The 23704-nt window shown below is 32.7% G+C and overlaps 1 protein-coding gene across 1 annotated transcript in view; it reads left to right on the top strand.

Moving 5' to 3' along the window:
- The window catches only part of Lama2 (laminin subunit alpha 2), a 566319-nt gene that overhangs the window by 109076 nt on the left and 433539 nt on the right, over positions 1-23704 (top strand). The gene's annotated exons all lie outside the window — the stretch shown is intronic.

The following is a 23704-nucleotide window of genomic DNA, read 5'->3' as shown; positions in this document are numbered from 1 at the left end:
AGGCAGTAAAAAAAAAGAAATTAATAAAAGATACCAAGATGCATGTTATAGGAACAAAAAGAATGCTGATGTCAAGCATAGAAAGTGTGGATATGAGGATTAAAATGTCTCTATTCCAAGAAGAAATGCCAGAGAGGTGGGCAGGGGCCAAGAGCTTTGTAAGCCAGGAGAGACATCTGCATTTTATTCAAGTAGATTTTAAGCAAAGATGTAGCTTGCTTCTGACTTATATTTTAGAAGACATCTTTGGCTACCCAGTGCAGAATTTATTGTTGGGGTATAAGATCTACAGTAGGGAGCTAAATTAGGAGGCTGTAGGAATACAGACGCAAGAGTGGCTTTATAGATAGGGTGGGTTTTAAAGATGTGGGGGAAAGCAGCCAGGTGTGGGACATTTGTGACAGGTAGAATCAATAGTAATGACTGATGGATTGCAGGTAGGTAGTAAGGGAAAGAGGGAAACTTCAAGTAAGGCAATTAGGAAAGTAAAATCAAAGTTAGATCCTATACTTTGGTCATCAGCCATTATATGGATGTGATGTCACTGATTTTGCTGGAATTGATTAGGAGGGGAGCACGATTTTTCAAGAAAGGAAGGTCATGTAATAAAAAAATTCTGTTTTAGCCATATTGAGTTTGAGACAAGTAAATAGAGCTAGTGGATACATCTTATTTTCTAGGAAGAAAATAATCCAGTAGATATAAATATGGAAGTCTTTGGCATATAAATGGTGTCTAAAATCATATGACTGAGATGGCAAGATGATGTCACCAGGGAAGATGGAGCAGATGGAGAAAAGGAGATTTCCCTTGCCAAGCTCTGGGCGTTTCTACATTTATTTGCTAGCAAAGAAACAGGAAACAATAAAGGAGATGACGAAGGTATAGCTATTTAGGTATAATTCCTGGAAGTCAATGAAAGAAAATATATCAGGACACTGTTAGTGTTGTCAAACGTTGTTAAGAATTCAAATCAAACAGGAACTATGAAATGGCCATTGTGTTTGGGGAAAATGAAAACCACTGATGCCTGGGAAGAACATTTTCTTTGGAATTGGGAAGACTAGATGAGTTTCAGGGGGGAATGGGAGATGAAGACAGCAGAGGATTTCAATAGAGTTTTCTCTGAAGGGTAAAAGCAAAAGAGTGCATCAGGCAAGGAAGAGAGAAACTAAGGAATTTGTTTATGCCTTTTTCTGTTTTGGTATTTACAGTTGTATCTTGTATACTGATATGAATGATCAAACAGAGAAAATAATGATTTAGAAAACAAAGGGGATAATTATGGGAGCAAAGTCCTTAAGGAAGATGGAGAGATCTTAATTCAGACTTACCATGCCACATGTGGGGAACTTGTCCTTTGAGAGGCATAGTCCCATTTCATCTAGAGCTAGGGGAGAAAAGGCAAAAGCATGACACAGATGCTGGTGGCCTGGTATAATGGCACTGTGAACATGACAAAGTTTCTGTCTCATTTCCTCAAAAGGGTGTGAGGTGAGATCAGCAGTGGTAAGTAAGGCAGGGGAGAGGGGCATCTAGTACATTTGAAGAACAAGAAGAAGGTTTGGCTATCTAATTTTTTACCTCCTTTTCTGGTTATATTCCATTTGTATTCAAATCTCAGCTTTCCCACTACCTACATATTTAGCCATGGTGGGATCACTTAGCCGGCATTCCTCACAACAAAGAATTTAAACTTTCATAATGCTGACAGCATGGTTATGATAAAATAGGGATATGCAGATTTGAAATGTTAATAGTTTGATATTATCATTAGAATCTAATCAAGCATGAATATACTGGCTTCTATATTCTGGCAGAGGGAATTATCTAGCCTTAGTGTCTTGAAATATAACTCATAAATTCATTCAAATAATAAATTACAATAAGAATTTACTCCAAAATAACCAATTAACACTTTTCCAAATTAATTGAGGATGCTTTGTCTGAAATTGACTTAATGTAGATCATTTGTCCATAAAAACACAAGCATATTAATTAAAGGATACAAACTTAAATGTTAAAAGTGAGGTGATCTTATTTGGAGGTATAAATCAAGGATGCATTTTCTGGTTAAGAAAATGTCATGGTTAATCATATGGAATCTCCATATGGAATCTCTACTCACCCTACACCCTTTAAAGCACTACAGTACAAGTTTGGGCTGATCAGGATCATCACTGTCTTTGCTCTGAGATGAACAAAGTTAGGTGTTCACTCTAAGATGCACTGGTAGTTACAAATAAGAGCATGGTAAAAGGGCAAGCAAGAGCAGCCTCACTTAGAATCCAAGAGATACAGAAGTTCTCCCAGTCCTCCCTATAGTTTATTTGCATTGTGGGTTTTTAGGGACACCTAAAAAAGTATCTTACTTAATATAATAGTATTCATAGTATACTTAATATAATAGTATTCATAAATGTTTTGTCATGAGGTATTTCACCATTTTAATCATTTAAGATCATGTAAGATGAAATGCACCAGCTCTGATGATTATCTTTATTCACCATCTTCTTGATAACTATATTTTCATCAGGAAATTTAATTCCCTAACACTCCAGAGTAGTAAATTTGTCCTTTTTTGTTTGGGGTATGAAGGTCAAAATAAGGTATTATTTTTAAGAAATTGAGTGATCTTCATTCTAATCAAAGAATTTCTCTTTAGGTAGTCTATACTGAAACTTGCAATGATGCACATAAGATATAACTTTTTAACCTGTAAGATTGTTTTGAATTTTTATTTCACTTATGTTTGCAAGTGTGAGCACTTAAAATCACCATTTGAATTTTGAGCTCTTCTGGCTTTTGACTGTGGTAGAAATTTGGATTGCAGACAATGGGAACTGTGATGTACAATATATAAACTTGCATCCAACTGAGAAAAACCACCACTCCTGTCTCAGTTTCAGTCAGCAGGGGTTTCTCTTTTAGTTTGTTTAGAAGAACTGGAGCCTGTCATCAACATGGCAAACCATAGTTGATAGCGAAATTTTCTTTTGCCCTTTGTATCGTAACTAATGAGTGCCACAGAAATTTATGTCTAGCTGAAGAACGGTTTATATCCACAATGTTAAGAATAAAACCAAATAACATCTTAGATTATTATGTAAAATAGACCAAGGACCATTATCTGAATACCAAATGGAGCTAAATACTTCTTTTTGATTCAGATTACACTTAGAAACATCTTAAAAAACAAGTATGTGGCATAAATCACTTTGTAAAAGTGTTTGGCATTATCTGCCAAATTCAGTACATGCGCAGTCTATGATACTACAGTTTAACTGGCAAGCAAATACCAAAGAGCAATATGTATACTAAGACACAGACTCCAGAATTTTCCTAGCATCAGTAATAACACCCAAAGCCAGGCATAAACAAACGGCATTCCTAATGGACGAATAGAGGTTTTTATGGTATATTTATATAACGAATACTATAATGCAGGAACAGTGAGGTAACAATTCCCACATCTCAAAGTGGGGATGAATTCTTTAATATACTTTGTTTTTGAAATTGGATGTAAAAGAGTACATACTGCCTGATTCTATTTACATAACATTAAAAATAGATACATATAAACTTTCATGTTTGATGGATAGATGTTAACATGGTATTTATGTTTGAAGATAGTGGATATGGGTATCAAGAAAGAGGATTCTGCATATGGGTAATATTCTCTCTTAATGTGGATGATGGTTATGTAGGTTTATATCTATGATCATACATTGACTTTATTTTATTTATTTATTTTTTTTAAAGAGAGAGAATTTTAATATTTATTTTTTTAGTTTTCGGCGTACACAACATCTTTCTTTGTATGTGGTGCTGAAGATCGAACCCGGTCCGCATGCATGCCAGGCGAATGCGCTACCACTTGAGCCACATCCCCAGCCCATACATTGATTTTAATATGATACTAAATGGGGATCTTCATGATAAAGCAATGAGATTACATAAAGATAATACATTTATACATTTTCTGTAGGTATATTTTAGATATGTTCACCATAATATATTTTATTAGTACTTATTATATACAATTTTTAAAATGCTTTCATGGGAAGAAAACAAAAATCTCAGAAAATAAAAATTTATTCCATTTCCTCTTTACTAGAGATAAGTCTATATACCTGTCATATAAGTAGTATATTATGGGTATGTTAAAATATGTTGAATTAGCAATGCAGCAGCTCCATCTAGACTTTCTTATGAATCAAAAAGCAGAATTAGGTTTACATGTATTATGTTGGCAACTGAAAAAATAAATCTTTTTTTTCTGAGTAAACTTCAAGTACATTAATCATAAGTAAATTTAATGAATTAATTATATTAAAGATTTTAAGCTCAGTTTATTTAGATGTACCTTTGTTTTCATTGAGTTCAATAATTTACTTTAATTTTAAGTAATGACATTTTATTTTGCTTCTACTCTTTGTAAGACATTATGACTTTTATGTTATAAATGTTCCAGATACAGCCTCATAGAAAATTTGGTGATGAGAGTACTACTGATTTTAGCAAGTGGAGATGTGTAAGTCTATAGATTATTTACCTACTGCAGGAATAGTACATCATGAAAGATAAAAGATTTTTATGTACATCTTTGGCATCTGACAGATGAACTTTGATAATATAAAGTCTACCAAAATCTTATTACTCAAAAATTTATTATCAAATGCATATTACTTGTTAACCTTTTTTTTCATAATCCTTTGGGATGCATTTTCTAAGAGATTGACAAAGGTGATAATAAAAGCTGTCATTTACCAGGCATATTCCACTTACCAAACACAGTTCCATGGCTGATGATGAATATGATTCCTATGTTTCTGGAGAGCTAATTTAAACAAAGCGGTTTTTTCTGCCTTAAAATTATGAAGTGTTTTTCCTAAAACCATTACTTTATTTATCCTATTATGGAGAAAATTAGCTATTTTATGAGGAGAATACCATCCTTTGATGGCTATCACCTAAGATAGTTAAACTTTCTTTTAAAAAAGTTATCATCTAGGGGGAATAAAAGTAAATACAGTTATTTACATTAGATCTTGTAAAGCTATATGCATGCACAGAAATACCTAATTTTCCAAAAGCAGCAGTTTTGTATCTAATGGGAATCTCTTTCCATTGTGTGGATTGATACATTTTAAGGGATCTTTCTACTTTGCATGAAAAAAAGTAGATATGGGAATATTTCTTTGTCAAATGTAGTTGTCTAGAAATATTAATGAGAGAATATGTGTTGGGCATTATAAAATATTTTGCAATTTCAAGCTACAGTTGATTGTGAAATAACAGTTTCATACTGAATGAAAGATTTGCTTTTAAGAAACAAAAGTGAAGTATTTTAGAAGCCATTAATATAGAGGACATGATAATCTTATATTTTGCTTTAAGAAGTATATGCAATAACTCTAACAGGGTTGAAATGCCAGAAAATCAATCTGAAGGGAACCTGCATAAATGAGAAGAATAAGAAATAATTACTAGGGTCTTAAGTAAAAAGGTAGAACTAATGGGGTTTGCTAAAAGTTATATCAAAGTCAAGGGGAAAATTGGTATTTATTATGAAACTTTTATGTATTTTAATCAGAGGCAAATGAAATAGTACAAAGAAGCTTGAGATAAAACAAAACGCTTAACCTATCCCTCCTTACCTCTCAAGTCATATTTGTCTTAGTTAGCAATTCCCTCTGATATGTCTAAATAATAGGCTTTTATACATCTTTCTCAATCTATTGAGTATTGATATTATCAATTGACATTCTCTTTTATAATCCACCATTTGGCTTTTCTACACCCTGTCTTCAATGCTGTTACTTCCAATGTAATTAATATTTTACTTAACTCATATTATTTTTTATGATGTAAATGTTGACCAATGTTAACATACCCATTATTCCATATTTATGTGACCTATTTTGAGTGGTTATGTTCACTGATTTTATATATATATATCTTAGTTTATAGTCCTTCTGGTACTATTTGCTATTGTTGTTGTCTTCCTTCCCTTATAAATACTTCATCATATTATTCTGAACAGCACCACTTGTTTTCAGAGCTTTTGCTTGAAGCCCTCTGTGTTAGGCCTAAGGGTGGATTGATTGCTCCCTCAGCCTTCTAGAGTGTTTACCTACATTTCTCTTTTCTGGTTTACTTTCTCATTTTGCTGAAGCACATTTTCAAATAGTTTCTTAAGAAAAGTTGCACGCCCAATACATTTTTTGAGTCTTCATATCATTTGTGGTATTGTACAAAGTCATAGGCCCTGCTACTATATACTTATTTCTTCTAGTTTAAATATTTTTTTCTTTTATTCTTACTTCTTAAAACTATAACTCAATTTATCTAGAGTCTTCATTATATCTTCCTAAAACTTCTACTAGTCAAATTTGTTGTTTCTGTATTGATGATTGATACCACTCTTCCCCTCCTATATTAAATCTATTTTTTCTCTATTGTGAGACAAATCTTCAACTTTTTCTTCCAAAAACTTTACTGAAAATTTTTTTGAAGTAGTTGTAATTTCTTTTTTTTTCATATTACCCTACTTTTTAATCTCTGGAATCTCTCCAACAATATTAGAGGTGTTTTTATTTTTAAAAAGTAGCTTGGTCAGTTCTTTGTATAACTTTATGTCTTCAAGGATTTTCTCTTATTTAGTCTTAGTTTCTCTTTTCCTTAAGAGATACTTTACTCAAAAATCTGCATATTTTTCCTTCCCTCGATTAATCGCAAGGCCCTAAAGTGACCTTGTTGCTGATTGTACATGAGGGCAGTGCAACATGCGGTTAGGTCAAGCGTGATTTATTTTCTGGGGCAACATCCCATGCAAAACTTTGTAGGGTTTTTTTTCCTCCTCAGGGATCATGGCATTTCTCCCGAGAGGGCAGCTCCATGTTTAACCCTAAGGGACAGGTAGTAACCACTGTTCTGGGTCTCAGTTGTTCTTGGCTGCAAGAGAAAAAAATATTCCCCTGAACAGAAAAGTTTTCCACTACTTCTGTTGAATTTAGTACAATCATATCTTTTAATGTAGTCACATCTCGTGAATAAGTTTTATTTCATGTAACTGATTTATTTGGCAAAAATAAACAAAAGAAAGTTTACAACTTAAATTAACTCTGAAATTTCTCTTGTTTGGATTTTCATTTCAATGTATCATAGGCTTAAATGTCTGTGTTTGAGAAGGACCCAGTTTTTGGGTCATAGTCCACCTGATTATGGTCGAGTCTTGATAGCTAGTTGCACTATCATATGCACTGGGTAAAATGTTCTCTTGTTTAGCACATTATATCACTTATTTATTCCAAAATATTTGATCTATGAATTGCTACTCCTCCCTGTAGACTTTTCCTCACAGAAAAGGTAAAATAATTTTGGAAACAGAAATTATTCTGAATCTAAAATTAGATATTCTTAATTTTGAGTAAATTGTAGGTAGAATTAACCATATCCTATGTGTAATGGAGCTTATTTCTTCAAATTATGAAGAAAGTGCACATAATTCTGGAAATAAAAATGTTCAAGAGCTAAGAACTCTCTCCTGTTATTTGTTTTCCATTTGATACAAACATATTCAGGTATAGTTACTTTTCTAGCTACAAGAATTAGCAACAGCTTTGGAGAGAAAAAAAAAAAAATAGGAGAAAGAATGCCCTGAGCATCTCTTTGAATAGCTCAGGCAAGAACAGGTGTTATTATCCCAGGAGGAAACTGTAAGTGACTTTTGTGTAATTGGAAGTGTGTCCTGCCCTGATAAGAACTGGTGGGTAAGGAAACAAGAGACTAGTAAATAGCCGAAGGGAAGAAAGCCAGAAAAGCATGCTGTGTTCCTCCACTTAAATATATGTCATTTCTTTAGGGTCTGCAGGTTTTACAAAGAGATGAGGACTAATTTGGAATGCTACTTACCTCTGTTTCCAAAAGAAAGACTTTCTTTAAAATGTGGTTTTAAGTAGGCCATGGACCAAAAAATAGGCCATAAGGCATGCCAGGCAGTTTGATAAACTTCAAGGTTCTAGGAAATTTCATCCATTGGCAAAATCTTCCATGCTTTAAACAGTATGAGAGAGGAAACCCACGGTAAAAATCAGCCATGGTAGTAATACTGTCTCCCATAAAAAGCTATTTGAATGGTAACACCTTAGGAGTGCTGCTCTTATTGTTTTGGTTGGTTGGTTAAATGTTCTATATATTGTTTGTTTCTTTGCTTGTTGATTTTTAGCATGTAAATAAAACTTATAAGGCCAACAACAAACAAAACGCAGTAATCTTTCAGGAGCTTTTAGGATATCATCATCCATTTTCAAGATATTTTGAGGCTGAGGTTCTATTTTGCTTGTTACAATGCTGCATGATTTTGCTTATTCTACATTTTTTCTTACTTGTGAAACTCAGAAGAAACTCTGTCATTGACGGGCTCTCATGGTGCATTCATCACACCACCAAACCATCATTTACTCTAAAATTAAGTGTTCAATGATATGCATGTGATAAACTCATTCTCAGTTGAAAAATTTTCTGAGTGCTTAAGAAATTGTTCTTTAATCACATTTGGCCAAAAAGTTTAGCAAAAATAGTACTTTGATAAGCAACGTCAGCCTTTTCCTAGATTTTGATAAATGTGGACAAAATCAATAGATAGATGCATGAGAAGTGCCCAAATAAAATCAACATACATCAAAAGAATTTCCTAACATAACTCACAGCTGTAGATTTTTTCTTTCAGTAATAAAACAGTTTTCATAACTAGAAATTACCCACCCAACTTTCTATTCAAAGAGGACTTCTTTGCAGAAGGCAGACTAGTTATTCAACAAAATAAATACAATGTGAGACTCCAATATATTGTTGTATACTAAAAGCCATGTGAATTTAGAAATTATTTAGTGTTTCCAGGTTTGGTATTTGAGAACACTTTTTTCATCTACATGGCAATATAGAACTGACTTTCCCCTTCCTCCACCCCATTATCAGGGTCCCACTCTATCTCTTGTGTTTTTTCTTTTTTCTTGGTTATAGTATTATATGCTACCATTTTATTTCAGCTCTTTCAAAATCTCACGTGCTTCATTCTTTTTCTTTTTAAAGATAAAACAAAAGTTTTTGCACCACCCTTATCTACATCCACTCCCATGCCTATTACCATTATTCATGTACTCCTCAGCTGGTGGCAGTCTGTTTTATTTCTCTGCATATATAAAACTGTTCTCATTAAATCCTTCTATGTAATCTTATAAACCAATGTGCTAAATTCTACACTGCTCCTGTTTTTTGTGTACCAAAGAGCCTATCTGTGGATTGGAGAAAGCTTCCATAGTGTCTACTACCAGTGTGTATTGGAGACTATGGATCTAGACTTATCCACTTTATCTGTTGCTTGTACATGAATGTCAGCAAAGAAACCTGGAGATCATCCTCAAATCTTTTTTCTCCTGAATTGCCACTATTATCAATTTTAACTTAATGTCTATTAAATCATTACCCCTTTCTCTGAACCTAATGTGAGAACCCTTTGCATATGGTTATATCTTGCTTGCATTGATGGTTATATTTTGCTTGCAATTGGCTATCTTGTCCCTACTTTGGCCCACTACACTTAGTCCAACCCTTTGATCTCTTTTCTTTCACATCACTAACTTCATATCACATATTTTATTTTATTTATTGATTCATAATCACACTCTATTAGTTCATTAGGTACCCATTGCTTATCAATATTATTTTTTGTTTTGTTATTCCATTCATAGCTCTTGTCATAAATGTTTAAATACATACATACAAATATATATGGTAGACAGTGCAGATGGACCGGTAGTGGCAAAATGAGTACTGGGGCAAGGATGAGAATAGGTATCTAAAATTGAAACGGTATTTCAGCAGCTGCCTACCATAGTCTAGAAGAAGTCCACTCTGTCTTCCTTGCATTGGTGGAACTGGATCTATATTAAAATAGGTTTATTTGAGAAATTTTATATAGAAATTAAATATAACCTCTGTGTTGGCTCTACTTAAGTAATATGCTATACACCCATAATATAAATAAATCAAATGTTACGAGGGAAATGTGGGAAGCATAAATTGTTCATTGATTTCTAAAGAGAGCTATATATCTGCCTACATGAATTCACAGTGTTATGATAATAATGGCATTTCTCCATGTCTTTCCAGTTTTTTGACCAGGCAGAGGTGTGTTTAAAATCAAAAGATATCAAAGGCCTTAATAAGTTTTCTCCTTAGAGAGTTTAAAAATTAATTAAAACTAATTAAAAATTAATCTAGAACTATCTAGATTTGGAATTCATATTGTGCATACATGAACTTACAACAGCAAGAAAAGTGTCCATACCTGTTTGAATTTGTTGTCTAATTTGAATTATTGAGAAAACAGACAGTTGCAATGTGATATATTATATGAAGTCTGTTCCTTTGCTGTTTTTATAGAAAGTGGATATTTTACTTCTAATTTCAAAAAAAAAAGAGAGCATTTTTTTCTTAATTCTGGGTTGCTTGTTATCTGTAAGTAAATTTCTGAGAAAAGTGCAAGTATTTAAATACATTGTCTTTATATTTAAAGGAAAAAGTATGTGTTTGCACACATATTACCATTTTTTAAAAAGCGTGCATTTTATTTACTTGTTTTATAGATTTTTAACAATAGTGGTCTGAAAATAGTTATTGTTTAATAACTGTGGGTATCCAACACTTTGCTTTAATACAGCTGCAAGCATCTTTTTTATCAATAGCATTGTTAGTAGGTCAAGGAGAAATTATCCTTAAATAGAAGGATCCATGGAGAAAAGAGACCAACCATATCAGAATTAAAATGAAATTGAAAAAATTTAAATCAAGAAAACCATTTTTGCTTCTTTCAGTATGATGTGCAAATTCATGCATTTTAAATGGGAAATTTCCTAGCCACTGAACAGCAGTGATGTGAGCTTTGTGGTCACAATCTACCTGTGGTTGCTTTTGCTCAGTTAAGGAAATTACATTTGAAACATTCCGAATACATTATGGACTCACAAGAAAATTCACAGTGATTTCTTTTTAGTGGAACGAAGTACTTGCTTTTTCTCAGCTCAGAATCATTTCCCAATCTTTCTGCACGTAAGAGGCAGCACACACCTGCCCACACACTCACACATGCAATATTTTACTGGCCATCTCTGTATTTCTTAATGTGTGGCAAACTTGGCCATCAGCTAGAATATGTGTTTTACTTTGGATAGTAATTTACCTCAATAAAATGCCCATCACTTACTTTCTACGCATGAAGACTGTTTTCCCAAGACTTATAGGTGATTTTATATTTCGTCCAACATGGCCTAAAATGAAATTTTGCATGACATTAACATGATATCAATAGTCTTTCTATCATGTAGAATGAAATAGGTATTTTGAAAAGATAAAAAGTATCTGTGATAATAAATGTATTCATAATATATCAACCAAATTTGCAGAATATTGGTTTCTCTATTAAATTATGTATCATTTTAATTAAAACAAATATATTGTCAATTTGCAAGCAGCACAGTGGTAAGAATCTTTTGCATGAAGGCAGTTGTATAAATGTGCACTAAAATTCAATCTAACTGCAAAAATAAATTCAGTAGCTACACATTTAGAAATCAGTGCTAAGAATAAATCTGTTTACAAGCAATTAGTATATATGTGCTTTGTTAGAGGGAAGAGAATTTATTGTAAGTGGAATGCATTAACTCTTTCAGACATAAGGATTTTAGCTCCCAAATACACTCCATTCATGCAAGCAATATGTTTTATTTGTGAGAATCAGTTTTCAGCTTCCAGCTGTTTTCTAATGCTGGAAAGTGAACGCAAGAGTTTGAAATGGTTCTGGGGACACAGTCTTTCCTGTCAGGGATTCTAACAGATGCTTTTATAATTTGATATCCATGGAAGATAGGGCAAATATAGAATAGCATCAAATTGATTTTGCAGAATTTTCAAACCAGATGTCCCTTGGCATTTACATGGAAGAAGTCTACTGAGTACCAAGTTGCATATTTTTGTGTGCAAGTTCTCAGCCATGGTATGTAGTCATTGGTGTTTTGACAGCCATCTGCTCAGACCTTACTTTCTGTATTCAGTCATAACTAAAATTGAACATTTTTCAAACTGGAAAATTCCAGGTAGTTTCAATTTTAAGAGAACAGAAATCTACTACTCAGTAACAGATCAAAAAAGCAATATCTTTTGCTTAGACAAAACCCTTGAATAGAAAAACAGTGTCTTATAAATAGCTGTGAAAATAAGTAAAATCTTGGAGAATAAAAACCTCATCATATTATCATTTGAATTGGTGTTAATTGTGAGCAAGGTTTTCAACTAGATGCTGAGGATGTTACAGAAATGAGAAACTCCATATTATATTGTCTAATGTTGACCTGGTCTTGTACGTGATGAACACCTCATAAATATTGGTTGAATAATGCATGAATGAAGGAATATTAGGACCCACATATAATAATGAGTCTGTATGTATGTATTTTTCACCCAACACACATATACGCACAGCTTTTTGTGTATATGTGTAAGACACACATGTTTACACATTATAAGTGAGCAACATGTTTAATAAGAGTATAACTATGTACTTATTGGTATATTAGGTATTTTGGAGATTCAAAGAAAGTACACAACATTGTTTCTAAAGTCCACCTAGAGGTAATCCAATAAAACTTGTTAAATGATAAATTATATTAGTATATAATATAGAACATATGTAATATAACATACTATATATATCATAATATAGAGAAAAGAAGAAAAGTTTTTTTTAATCAAGAGAATGATTCTGAGCTAATTTTGAAAGAAATACTAAATTTAGATATATTACGGAAAACAATTTAGACAGGGAAATGAATATAGCACAGAGAATATGGGAAATAAGATGGTATATTCAGAATAGGATAAGGAAATATTTGACTACAGTGTGGAATTTTAATTGAAAATATGAAGAGATAAAATTAGAATACATTTAGATTGGTAAAGTGGATTGTGGTGAGATTATGGAATACTTTGTCTAAATGAAAACTTTATATTTAATCAAAGAGTCAAGTAAGAATTATTTGAAGTTCTGGATAGAGGTGAGAACATGGAGAAAGTGGACTTTTGAAGAATTTATAATAATGCAGAGAAATCAAATAAATTATGATAATCTCTGTTTTTAATTAAAATAAGGACTTAGGCTGCATCACTAATAATGAAAAATAGTGTGAATTTATTTTGAAAAACAAGGATAAAACCTGATAAATAGAAGACAAGAGAAAAACAACATCAGATCTCTCTCTCTTTCTCTTCCATGTTTTCAATTGTAAACCATTTTTATTACTCCACTACTTTTCTTATTAATATTGGAAATCAGCCATAATTATGCTCATACATTAATTAATTAATCAATCAAATATTTTTGAACCCTTTCTTAGGTCAGGTATTACATTAAGTGCATATATTATTTTAAAAGTTTTCAATTTGGTTAAGAGAAAGACAGATGATAAATAAATATTATCATGAGATTTTAGAAATCATAAGGCTCCAAATCCATCTATCAGTTTCATAAGCATGATTTTCAAGCTTGACAGGGTAGCAAAATTTACATCTCTGAAAAATAACACTTTACTGGGCATGTTTGTTGTCACCAAACAAATATATGGCATTCTGAAAATATTGCTTATGTTTCTTGTTTCAACATGATTGGGACAAGTTAATGTTTACAGTTTTGTGAGTGAATAAATCTATATACTGAAAACATGTTATTCAATAAGTTGACCTTGAGTTTTGAATAAATTTTGGAGTCTGAGGGAATATGGTCCTTAAGTTTCAATCTTCTAGGTGTGTCTAAATTTAAGTTCATAGATATAATTATCAACATTTATTATTAGTTTAATGATTTTGTTAAGTTAATTAACTTTTAGAATACTTTATTCTGGCCAGTAACTTTTGGCCACCATTCATTCTAGTGGGAATCTTGAGATTCCCATATTAATAAGAAAAAAAATAACCAAATTCTGACTGTCTTGACATTACCAAATTCACCAAATATATTTCCGTTCCAAAATAACTTGAGAATATAACATCTTGATATGATTTTAAATTGATACAGCATATTGTTAAATTAGCCACTTAGTGAAAAATAGATAAAACATTACTAAAGGCATAAGGAGAGAGCATTAAGTGAGGGAAATAGGCAGAAAAATTCAGTTTCATGTAGAAAACTGAAGAGCAATTTACTCTGGAAGCAAAAATCTTATGACATTAAAACAAGATGATGAAGAAATTACTCTGTGCAAGTGTGGAGAAAAAATAGCTTGTGATACCACAGTGATGTGAGACCTCATTATCTATCAGCAATGAGGAGCTCTAACTACCATGCAATTAAAATACTGGAGAGCCTAAATAAGAGTGTATCATGCCTGACACATGTAAAAACTCAGAACTGCGTGGAATTGTAGTAGAGTGATGCTCTTGGCAAAGCAAACTGATTAGAGATCTTTAATTAGAGAACAGTTGCATGGATACCTTCTATAACTGTCTTTCAAGTAACAACATCTCATTCTGGATATCTTACTTAGAGTAAGATTGATACTCTGATGAAGACTCATCATTTCTGAACACTTACAGAGATGTTTCCTATATTCTCAGTAGTAAGTTCCAAACTGTTCATACCATGTGATGGAGAAAGGCTTGTGGCTGGGTGGCTTGATTTTGCTTATTTCTTTTAGAAGATCAGATAAACTAATGCACTTTATACAGATTTTTTTAAAAAAGGTTAGAACTAACACATCAGTTAAATTGATTCACAGAATCTGAGGTCATTCTTTAATTTTATAAATATTTACTGTACATCTATTTGATATCAATACTATAATTGTCCCTGGGAATAAAAATATTAATAAATAATGGCCTCTGCCTTCAAGAGACTTAGATTTTAGTGGTCAGAGGCAAAAAAAAAAAAGCAAAAACAAAATTCTGATGAAAACCTTATCTCTGTGAGTTTGTATGTGCTTGGTAAATTAAAAGCATTATTAGAAACCCTATGCTAATTGGCTGTACAAAGCTACTTTTTTACTTCAATTATTTACAAGAGAAAACTGAATATTTGTGTTCCCTGCATATTTATGTGTGTATTCCAACAGCTGTTGGAGAACAAAGTGTTTTGCTATAAACACTGTCAAATCTCACTTTGAAAAAAATTATCTATAAAACAAGTATTTCCATAGATATACTGAAGCTGCATAGAACTTGCTTTTGTAGCACAAAACAGAATGAGATGCTTGAGTCAGCCATGAAGTATTGTTTTTAGATAGCCCTCATTCTCTGTCTTCACCTTGTGCATTAGGCTGTGGTCTGGTACAATTTGAAGGTTATCAAGCCATAAAATGTTCCAGAAGGCATCTAACAGTTAGTGTAATTTAACATTGTAGTTATTAGATTAGGATCAACACATTTTGCCTTCAAGTATTTTTGAGGGAGGTAGGGTCATAGACTGGGGAAATACATTAATCAACCAACCAAATTTCTGATTTATCAACCAAATCAACCTAATCCCAGAGAAAATTAAAGATGACCCACAAAAACTCCACAGAATATGAGAAACTGTATTTATTTCCCAACACAGAAGATGGAAATCTACCCAGAGGGCAGGGGTATGAGTTTAGGAAGACAACATAATAAATTGTAAGAAAATACTGGTTTTAGACTTTGATATTATCCTTATTTCTATGCTGTCAAATCATAGAACAACAGCAACAGAATTGTGGCTTTTTAGTGTTATGTTTGTTGAGTTTTGTTTCAGTTCATCCTTTATTGTTTTTATTTTTTGACAAAGGGAAGTTTGCCACTTCTTCAGAACATGCATATAATTTATGTACTAAATTCTGATATGTTTCTCATTGGAGAATACAGTAATAAATTGAAGGAACTATATATGGTTTCTTCCATCATGAAGCTTGTGTTCCAACAAAAGAGATGATCACTCATTAGAGTTACACATTGTCATAAGTTCTACACAAGAAAAATAAGGCACAATTAGGGACTATAATAGAAGACCTGTTTATAAAGATTAGAAAAGATCTCATAGAGGACATAAGACAAAATGAATACCTCTGAAAAGCAGGAAGGTATGAAGAGCACAAGAAAGTAGAGGAGCAAGAATTTCTAGATGTAATACAGAGGAAGAAAAAAACAGCCTTGTTTAGTAACCAACTCAAGAGAGCATTCTTTGAAGGAGATGAAAATCTTGTAACCCAGGATAATAATTTTGAATTTTAATCTAACTTCAATTAAAGTCTATTGAAAGGGTTTAAGAAGAGTGATGTGATTAGATTTATATCTTAAGAAAATTCATTTTATATATAAAGATTAGGAAAATGTCCAGAACAACTTAGAAATACCTTTCGGAGGCTATTATAGAAATACCAGTGTTACAATGCATGCGACTTGGCCCCACTGTAGGCAGTGATGCTGGAGAGAAGCAGATGGATCTGAAAATTATTTTGGAGTTAAAATAGAATGTAGTGACGAAAAGACATCAATGTTGACTCCCAGTTTTCTGTATGAGACACCAGATGGGTAAAGTAAAATGTGCTGAGCTACAAAAAACTCAGGAGTAGCTAATTCACTGGGTGTTGGGGCAATGGTTGCAGCACTGGTAATCATAAGCTCTGCTTTGGATAGATTAAATTTGAGATGTTTGTGAGACATCTAAGTAGAGGTTTCAGCCAGGCATTAAGATAAACAGGTCTAAAGCTTCAGAACGCTCTCTGGCCTGTAGATATAACTTGGGTGTCAGTGATGCTTCAAATCACATGCAAATGGCTTAGAAGTGGATGAAATTATCCAGGAAGAAGAATTTAGATAAGAAAAGAATCTGGGATCAGCCCCTGAAGAACTCTTAATACTTACTGACAAAAACAAATGAAAAAGAGTGTAGTAAATGAATGTGACTTCCTTTCTGTTCATCTAAGTCTTTTAAGCCAGGGTAAACATGACCGGGAACTGTGTTTTCATGTGTGTTTCATCACTAGAGATAAGACATGGTAAGCAGTCCTTATAGAGCATGGGAACCGCATTTTCTCCAAGGCTGTGGTATTCATCAAAGCATGCACAAATCCCTTCTGAGTTTTTTTTGTTTGTTTGTTTGAGGGACATAAATATAAGCTTATGCTCCTAGCATAGAAACTAGTTTAGAGATCTGTCATATTTCACTTTTAAATTATTGGTGAACAGCACACATAGTTGCAAAGTTTTTAATCTGTCTCCATTACAAACACCTTTGTTGTGGGGTAATTGCCAATTTAAGGTTGTAAATTTCATTTTAGTGACTTAAAAGTGTTTTGTATTTTTTTCATCCTTTCCTTTTTTCCTTCTCATTTTGGGTTTGCACACAGACCTGCCAAAGAGACATCGAGTTGATAGGCTTGGTTTTTGGAAGGCAGGCAGAAGAGGGTAGATACTGAACATATGTTCTGCTGATATTGATGAAGTGAGGTTGGAAGGAATTTGGAAGTAGTGTATTTCTCCCCAGATGCCACCCCCTCAGTATATATTTTAAGTATCCTTATGCTGGAACATTCCAAATAAGTGTTCCAGCTATGTCTGTCTGTCTCTCTCTCTCTCTCTCTCTCTCTCTCTCTCTCTCTCTCTTTTTGGTAATAATAATTTTGAAAACCATTGAGATGATTCAGGATTGTCCTACAAATGAAGTATAATTAAAACAAAGTATTTGGTGAATACTAATTTTAAATGGTAGTAAATAAGATTTCCAAGCCATTTCCAAGGAGTGGAAGTGTGACCAGCATCTGCCAGATGGTGGGTTCTTTTTATTTTATTTTATTCTTTTTAGTTATACATAGTAGTAGAATGTATTTTGACACCTTGTATATACATGGAGTACAACTTCCCATTCTTCTGGTTGTACATGATGTGAAATTACCTTTGTCATGTATTCATATACGGTGGGTTCTTGATAAGTGGTGGAGGCCATATGTGTGAGACCTGCTTTTTGGGACCAAGTTAAAGTCTCTTCCATTTAGTCCTGGGATGATGTCTTGCTAAATCGAATTTTTTCTTTTCATTTCAGGAAGTATATTGATGACAGGCATTGTGGCCAACTCCCATTTACCTATCATAGGGTGGTTAGAGTTGGTTCCAAACTGTATTTATAGAAGTTTGGGGGAGTTTAAAGCACAAATGCCTTATCCCAAGTCACTGTTGCTGTGTAATAGCCTTCCTGGTGTAGGTTAGATTCCTACAAGAAATCTAGATTGTAATAACAGTCATTTTCTTATGTATATCTAAAGTTTAGGTCATGACAAATCCATGAGGGTATTCTCTTAATTAGATGAGTGATGCCCTTTGTGAGGAATTCAGATCGTGTATTTGCCAGGCCAAGTGGTGAAGGTGGTGTTTGAGTTCATACAGGCCCTCATATTAACTTAGGGGCTGCCACATAAAGTAAGTGCTGATGCTGTGTCAGCTATCATATAATAGTTACCTTTGACTTATTTCATTCTGATGATAATAAAATTGTTTAAATTTTTATCTTAATCGGTTTATTTAAAAAGAGAGAGAGAGAGAGAGAGTAAACAATTTAAAAAGTTAATTCCACAGAGTAATAGAAACAACTTACCCTAATTATAAAAAGAGGAAAGGAGACCAAATCAATTCAGGAGGATTTAAATGTGTCTTTTTATTTTGGAGGCTGAAAAGGGCAGAATTAAGTCATAGTCTGAGATAAATGTTAGTGCCCTGGAAACAACTAGAATACGTGCTCTCCTTGTTTTTGTTTGCTTCTAGCCAATTGGATTCATTCTTATTTTCTTTCTAGCTTGCAAGCATTGTTGTGTCTGGACAGCTATTAGTTCAAATTGGACTGATTTTGCAGTTCTATAAAACTCCTCATCTGCATTGTGGATCAAGTGCATTAAGTTACTTCCTGTGGTGCACAGCTGGAAGTCATTCTCTTCAACATTTTGTTTTGTTCCATTTTTGTTTTATACCAGTGTGTCCTACACACCCACATAGTTCAGGATTTCAACAGACAAGTATCTCTTTTACTTCCTTGACACGTCTGAGAACATTTTAAATTGGCATGTTCTCTTTTGTTTTTTAAATAGTGAATCGCTGGCAAACAACTTTGTTTACTTGCATGAATATTTTTTAAAATGCTCCACAGACCTAGAAACTGAAATGGAAAGTTAGAAACATTCAAACCATTTCCGTTTATTCTCTTCAGAGGTGATAGGTACTTGGCATAAAATAACAGAAGAAATACTGTAGCCCAGAGTCAGATGACAGGAAAAGAGAGAGACAATATGCCATGTATAATTGTCATAACATAATTATTTTTCACAGTTATTAAAATGAATATACTGAAAACAATTGTTTTATTGACTTTCCCATAGAAAGTCTCCAACTACCATTGGTTATCAGTTATTTAGCGATGGTCTTCACAAGCTGAAGTATGAATGTTAACAGGTAGCATTATTTGAGAAATTAAAGAGATGTATATGTGTCAATAGGTAAGGGTATACTGATATTTCTGAGTGTTAATTTAAAAATATAATAATATGCTAGACACAAATAATGAAGACAGATAATCCATAGAATCTAGTTAGTTTAAAATTTATGCTGATGAAACAACAACAAAAACACCATGTTTGGAAATATTGATGCTAGACTGTATTAGAAAGATTTTCTTTAAAGATGTATACTAGACAGTGGTCATTAAAAAAAAATTATTTATCAGTGCTGGGTATGTGGCTCAAGTGGTAGTGCGCTCGCCTAGCATGCGTAAGACACTGGGTTCGATTCTCAGCACCACATAAAAACAAAATAAAGATATTGTGTCCACCTAAAACAAACAAACAAACAAAAAGATTTATCAAACATTACACAAAGGTAGTAAAAATAAAGCTACAAGAACTGGAAACCCTACAAGGGAAATAGAGTTATCTGCTGGTTGCTGACCTACATGTATCTTGGAGCAATTCAACATTTTACTAATCTTATCCTTTATTTTATTTTATTTATTTATTTTTTTGGCCCAGTTGCTGTGCTTGAAGGAAACTGAAAAGATAGTTTCCCTTTGTAGCACCAAACAATCTTTTCCACATTTGATTTAAGAAATGCGTGTTGAAATTTTTATTGATACTGATATTAAAATTTATGAAAGCCAATGAATAAGATAAATTTCATGGATGCATTATATTTCTATTGTATTTTTCACCAAAATTTCATGATGAAAATTTGACTTCATGCAGAAAATTCAAGAATGATATAGTGAGCACAATTATATAGTGAACACGGGCTGAATTAAAGCTAAGATTTTTGTATATTCACTTTATTACGTGTCTATTCATCTGAGCTTATCTATCCATGGATTCATCTTATTGTGGACACCTTACAAACTTCATTCTTATATACATTATCATAAATAGCATTAACTAGAGTCAAAACTGGTGTGTGTCTTTTTAAAGAAATATTTAAATTATCACAACATTCACTTGTTGAGTGCAACTTTTAACAAGTTTTAACAAATGTATATACCAGTAGAATGTAAACTACTCTCAGGAATATTACCACCCCACAATTTTTCTTTATGCCTCTTCCTAGTCAGTCTTTGCCAAACCCTCAAAGGAAACCTTTTTTTATCCCATATTGTATTTGACCAAAAGATTAGGTTTGCCTGTTGAAAGGTGATATGAATGAATAATAAAATATATACTCTTGTGTAAAGCTTCTTTAATTTGGCATAACAGTTCTTGGAGTCATCTGTGTTGTTGAGTGTATTAATAATCTGTTCCATTTTAATGTGAAGTGGAATTTTCATTACATAAACACACCACAGTATCAGTTCTCTGATGGAGCCCAGGTTGTTTTGAGTTTGGGGTATTATGATAAAATTTTCTATGAATGTTCTTGTATAAGTTTTTTTGGATACTGTCTTTTCTGTTGATTATTTAACTATGAGAGGAAATGTGGTTCATAGGGTAGGTCTAAGTTGAAATTTATTAAAAACTGCCTAACCGTTTTATGTAACATTTGCAGTAATTTACGTCCACAACAGTAATATAAAAGACTTCCAGTTGATATGCAAACTTCAACTTGGCTGTTATTGTAATTTCATACCACTTAACACAAAGCATTTGGATCCATTTACCATAATCCTGCCATCCTCCAACCTTCCTGATGGTTGTCATATGTGTTATATCTACATCATAACCCTCCCCGAGGCAACATTATAATGTTTGTGCTAAGTACTAATATCTATTTTAAAGACTTCAAGAAGGAAAACAGTTTATTGCTTGTTCTTTAGGTCTCTTACCCTTTCTTCTGTCAGTTTCAATTTTCTATTATTTATATCGGTGGGTAATTTAATTTTACATATATTATTTTTCAGTTCTAGAATCCATACTTCACATGTGTCTATTTCTCTGAAGATATTGAAGATATTTATCATTTGTCTTTCCATTATGAGCTTTTGTGTGTGTGTGTGTGTGTGTGTGTGGGTGTGTGTATAAGAAAGAGAGAGAGAACTATAGTTTAAAACTTCCTTTAACTTGTTTGTTTGTTTCTGTTAATATGTGATTGATCTCAATTCTCAATGCTGGTCTTAATTGATTACTTCTCTTCAGTATGGGTTGTCTTTCTTTTTTTAATCTTTCTCTATTTTTTTTTTTTTCTTTTGAGTACTGGGGCTTGAATCCAGGGTTCTCTAGCACTAAGATGCCTTCCCAGCTGTTTTTATATTTATTGAGACAGCATCTTGCTAGTTACCAGGGTTGATTTGGAATTTGCAATGTTTCTTTGTATGGATTTTTTTTTCTTTAATTTAATCTTGGATTTTGTGAAGGTTATATTGTACAAATTCTAGGTTGGGTTATATTCCTCTGATATATACATATTCATTTTTTTGTTTCTGAGACAGTGGGTTAACTTCACTGCACTCAAATTTCAATCTTGTCTCCCCTCCCCCCAAGAGTTATATTCTCTACCCAGTGTTTTCAATCTCAAGTTGGAGTACTTGGAAACTGCCTAGGACTTACAAAGGTCTGGCATCTGTGAGCAATCTGGGTGCGGTTTGTGCACATTTTCGGGCTCCCCTTCTGTGCCTCTGTCCACTCCAGGATTTGACCCTTCATTTTATACCTGCTGTGAGCTGTGCTTGTTCTTGGTTCTGTTTTTTGGTTCTTTTATCCAGTAAAATTGTGAATTTCTGTTTGAGTTTTAGTCCCACATTGCATGGTTGAGGCTTATCCAGTAAGTTGACCTTTTTTTCTTCTTCTATGCCTACACATTTCTCCTTAATTATTGTTTATGGTTGATCTGATTCAATAAAAGCTTAAATATCAACTGACACTAGATATTGGTGGGGTACCTATCTATCTAGATAAATGTATAGATAGAGGAAAGGGGAAGAGAGAGAAAGAAACTGAGAGAGCCTGAGAAAGAGAGAGGAAAGGAAGTGATATCAGAATCTGCAGCTTTTATCTCTAGGAACTTTGATCAAATAGGAGCTGCTTCACAATTTTTATAAATAGAAGTTCCATGAATAGAGTTAAAAATGCTTCTTCTGTTTGAAACTAGATTATGGTATTTTGACAATGCAGATGATCAAAATCATGCCAACATGTATGAACATACTATATTATTTGAACAGCCAAATAGACTATAAATATATCCAAGCAAAATCAGTAAAAATTTAGTGAATTTTCTAAATGTTCACTATGTTGTAATATAATTTCTGTTTTTCCCCTAATTTGGATTTGACCTTTTCCTAAATTTTCTATTTACCATATGTGTGTATGCATGTACACATATGTAAATAGAAATATGTGTGCCTATTATATATGCATATATAATAGAATAAAATATTCTATAAATAGTGGACATATTCTAATCACTATATATAGCAGAGAGGATAAATATTATTTTTTTCAGAGTTGGTTCTTCATAAACATAAATCCAACTAAATTTAGTGTAGATTGTATTTTAAAAATGTCAATCATAGTTGTATGGTCATCAACATTACAAGACCTCAAACTGATTGCAATGCATTAATACTCTGTAAAGGTTCATCAGTTATCTGTAGTTCATTTACACTTCTAATGTTTACATAATCTTAACAAGTAACCTAGATTGAATATGGCAATAAATATTGGTCTAATGCTTTTGAGTGGGAATAAATAGGTACACCCTAATAGATTTTATATATAATGAAAATGATGGCAATCTATAATATTGCATGCTGAAGCTTCAACAAAAGTTGAGCTATTGACTGACTTTTAAATTGATCATTTTCAACTAATTGAGGATTTTCCCTGATTAATATATTTTATTGATTTTTTAAAATAAGCAGATAAATAGTGATAAAATTTCATGAAGCAACTATTCTCTGACCATGATGCAAGCCAACTAAATTGTGAAAAGGCTAATTTTGAGCAAGTGATCAATAAGTATAATAGAAAAAATATCAACAGAAAGAAGGGAAAAATACAAAATGTAAATTTTTTAAGAACTTTAGTTTTATGGGTAGAAAACTCAGTGGAACAATGGAGTGGCAAATAGGTAATTTTAATATATACATTGCTAAGCTTTATAGAGGACCAGGTTTTTGGCTCAAAAACCTGAAAAAAAAAAGTCTTATGAGCTTTTTAAAGAGCTCAGTTCAATT

Source organism: Callospermophilus lateralis, chromosome 6 (genome assembly GCF_048772815.1).
Source record: "Callospermophilus lateralis isolate mCalLat2 chromosome 6, mCalLat2.hap1, whole genome shotgun sequence".
Taxonomy (NCBI): Eukaryota; Metazoa; Chordata; class Mammalia; order Rodentia; family Sciuridae; genus Callospermophilus; species Callospermophilus lateralis.
Note: the sequence above shows the minus strand (reverse complement) of the source record. Positions and strands in the feature narration are given on the sequence as shown.